The sequence below is a fragment of the Myotis brandtii genome, unplaced genomic scaffold (assembly GCF_000412655.1).
Source record: "Myotis brandtii unplaced genomic scaffold, ASM41265v1 scaffold122, whole genome shotgun sequence".
Taxonomy (NCBI): Eukaryota; Metazoa; Chordata; class Mammalia; order Chiroptera; family Vespertilionidae; genus Myotis; species Myotis brandtii.
The window spans coordinates 1,838,571-1,842,709 of NW_005354255.1; positions in this window are offsets into that span (position 1 = coordinate 1,838,571).

Below are 4,139 nucleotides of genomic sequence, written 5' to 3' on the forward strand. Positions count from 1 at the left end.
ACCCGTAGTGGCGCTGGTGAGGGTCGGGGCCTCAAATCTGGAGAAACTAGGACGGGCCCCTGCACTTCGCCCACTCGGGGATTTCTCTGTCTCTCGCACAGCCGCCTCTGTCTCTAATTATCCAATTTAGAGGCCGAGGGAGCCGGGACTCCTGCTTGCCCGGGAGGGGCGGGAGGCGGGGGGTGTCTGGGGCCTGGGTCAGCGCCCCTCTCCACCCCCAGAGCGTCTGGCGAGAGGGTGGAGTGGAGGGAAGGCATAATGAGGGTTCTCAAGGCCAGCTTTGTGCGAAGCGCTTCCGGGCATTATCTGGTTTCACGTCGCCACGTGGGAAGGCGATGAGACTTGCCCTTTTATGAATGGAGAAACTGAGTCACGCTTGCCCCGCCACGCTGGCCAGTAAGCTGTCCGAGACCAGATTGAATCCGAAGCTCTGCAGCTGTCCCTCCCTGTGTGGCCTGAACTCTGCCCCTCGGCCCTGCTGCTATCGCAAAGGCATTTATGGCGCGCCTGCTGTGTACACTGCGGCGCAAACACCGCCCCACGCGGAGCACGCCTGTGGTCGCAGGCTCGCACTTCAACGCGCACGGGACGGCGCACAGACCAGTGTGCACGAGGGTCTTGGGCTGCCCCACAATACCCCTCGCCCCACTCCACCCCTGCCCCAGAGCCTGGGAACCTCTGGCGCCCTGGAAGGGGGGGTGGGGTGGGAATGAGGAGGAATAACAATGAAGGGAAAGGACAGGGAGGGGCTGCGAGGAAACCCCCCTGCCCCTTCTCCAGATGGAGCTTCTGCAAGTGTCTGCAACGGGTCTGCCGGCTGCAGGCCAGTCGTCCTTGGGGGAGGGGTGCCACCAGGGCTGTGTGTCACTCTGAGTCATCTGGGTCTCAGGAGGGAAATGCCGGTCACCATAGGCCCCTGGATATCTGCAAGGCTGTTGGTCACTGGGTGGGTGCCTAGCTCACTACACGGGGGACTGGGGGTGCCTGTGTGCAGGTCTCTGAGGCGCCATCATTGCACAACTCCAGGGAGCAACATTGCCAGACTTCCCGGTCCCAACAGATAAAGCCATGCTCCGCCATTGCCTCCCCGCTCACGCTGCCCAGCTTCCATAGGGCACCGCTGGAACCCTGAAAGTCTAGCAGAGAGGCCACACCCTCTGCCTGGAACTTGGGGTCAGGAAAGAAAAGAAGAAGCAGGACTGAGGCACATGCCTGAGGCCCAGAGAGGGCACCCCAGGCAGAGGGGACCACAGAAGGGACCGTGGAGACAAGGCGGGGAGCTGGACAGGACAAGAGGTCTGGCCCTGACCCCAGGGGACACCTGATCTCTGCAGCTCCATCTTACCTACTGAATGAGCCGAACCAAAACTGTGCTCCAAGCCCCTGGGTTGCCCATAAACCTGAGGTCAGAGGTGCTACCCCATCTCCTCCGCCACGGCGTCTCCATGTGTGCCTGACAGTACACGTTTGGGTATTTTTTGGGGGGTGTTATGGGTTGAGTTGTGTCCCCCTCAAAAGATAGTGGAGTTCTCACCCCCAGGACATGTGCATGGGACCTTATTTGGAGGTGGTATCTTTGCAGATGATCAAGTTAAGATGAGGTCATGAGGGACGGTGGGCCCTGATCCAACACGACCGACCAGTGTCCTTCTGAGAAGAGGACATTCAGACACACAGACACACTGAGAGGGCAGACCAGGTGCAGACACATGAGAACACCCACAAGCCAAGGAACATCAGAAGCCACCAGAAGCAAGAGAGGCCTGGAAGGATCCTCCCTCACAGCCTGAGAAGATACCAGTCCTGTCCCCACCTTCATCTCAGACTTCTGGCCTCCAGAACTGGGAGCCCATAGATTTATGTCAGGGAAGCCCCCCAGTCTGTGCTTCTTTGTTACAGCTGCCCCGGGAAACTCATTCAATGGGTAAACGGGAGGGTGAGAACAATAGTGTGTGTGCGTGTGTGTGTGTGCGCGTGTGTGTGCATGCCTGTTTGCAAGTCTGAGTACCTGACTGTCTGCAATGCACACGTGCAAGCACATGAGTGGCGGCATGCGTACATGTGGCCATCATGCCCACTGTTAGAATAAATAGTTCTCGGGCCACAAGACACATCTGCGGCCTCCCCAAAGAGATTAGGCCCCAGGGCCACCTTACGCCTCTCAGAGATGCAGAGCCATGTTGCAGAATCAGCATCTCTGAGTTGAGGTTAAGTGGGCAGGGTCAAGGTAGAATCATGTGACCCTAGTTGGTCAGGAGTTCTGGGAAGCCAGGCTCACTCTGAGGACTCCAGGAATTCGAGGCCCAGCCACAGGTGCATGCGGACTGCCCCGACCCCATGTAGCAGCACAGATCCTCACGCTAGGTCTATCCACAGGCGCACAGTAGACAGGCAGACACGAGGTCCAGGTAGAAGGGATCATAAACAGTCGAATACCAACTCACATAATAATAGCTAACGCTCTGGAAGGCTCCCCACTGTTCTGAATGCCTGACATATTTCACTGGTTTTAATGCTCACAACAGCCGTGAGAGATGGTCCCTCCCACTAGTCTCCCCATTGGACAGGTAAGGAGACTGAGTCCAAACAGGTGAGGCAACTTGCCCAAGGGCAGGTGGCTGGCCGCCTCCACAGGAACAGGTTCCAGCTCCTCTGTGCTGGGTTGTGTCACTGTATTTGGCCAGGACCTAGCCCTTGGCAGGCCAGTGTGTGTCCTTTACGGACAAAACAGTCTGTCCTGCAGAAGGAGGTCACTGATGGGTCAATTTAGTTGTACAGGACATAGGCCTCGGGCTTGAGTCTTTATGCCACAAACATTTATGACATGCCAACTGGGTCCGGGGCCCTGAGCTCTGCCATGTGGGGCCTGGGGTGGACAGAACAGACTCTCTCTCAGCCCTCTTGGAGCCTGCAGTCTAACCTAGACACAGACAAGAAGCCAACGATGACAGGACTAAATATGTCATTGCAAATGGGGGAGGGTGCCAGGAAAGGAGGTGGGCAGGCAGGAGAGAGGCTCCAAGTGTCCTGTCTGGAGGGCTTCCCTGAGGAGGGGGCATCTGAGATGAGAGCAAAAAGGAGAGAAGGAGTTCGCCTGAGGAAAGGTGGTGGGAAGGGATGGGGGAAGGGTTCTAGGCAGAGAGATCAGTACATGCACAAGCCAGAGGTTGAGTTTGCCTGAGGAAAGGTGGTGGGAAGGGATGGGGAAGGGTACTAGGCAGAGAGATCAGTACATGCACAAGCCAGAGGTTCGAGGGCCAGGTGTGCAAGCAGTGTCTGGGTGCAGGGTGTGTGTGTGTGTGTGTGTGTGTGTGTGTGTGAGAGAGAGAGAGAGAGGGGATGCTTGCTCACTATGAACTGTGTTCATGACTCAGAGTGCCTTCCTGTGTATCCTGTCTGGGGACCACAGATACAGGGAAGCGATACAAGTCCAGACTGTGAGAGTGACACGTGCTCCCACATGGATGAACCCCCAAACATTATGTAAGTGAAGGAAGCCTTAGAGCATGTGATTCCATTGATAAGAAATGTCCGAAACAAGCAAATCCACAAAGACAGAAAGTGGAATTCCTGGCTGCCAGGGGCTGGGGGAGGGGGAGGGGGAGTGACTGCTCATGAGTTTTCCTTTTGGGGTGATGGAATGTTCTGGAACTAGACCGTGGTGATGAGTGTACAACTTTGTGTAGAATTCTAACAATCACTGAATTACCCTTTAAAGGGGTGAATTTATGGTATGTGAACTATTTTACGGTATCTATCTCGATTACATATAAATATAAACAGATATAAAGTCAGGCTTGGTCCCTGACTGTCACCATCCGGCTGTGTGACCTTGTGCAAGTCGCTGCTCCTCTCTGAGCCCATGTCGATAATAACAATATTTTGTATGATTGTTGTGAGGATGAAGAGATAACAGGGTGCAAGGGCTGGCCCAATGCCCCATCGGTGATTTTTATTTATTATTTTTTAAACCTTTATTTCTTGATTTTTTTTAGAGAGAAAGGAAGGGATGGAGGGAAGGAGGCACGGAGGGAAGAAGAGAGAGGGAGATTTGTTGTTCCACCTATTTATGCATTCATGGCTGATTCTTTTTTTAATATATTTTTACTGATTTCAGAGAGGAAGGAAGAGGGAGAGAG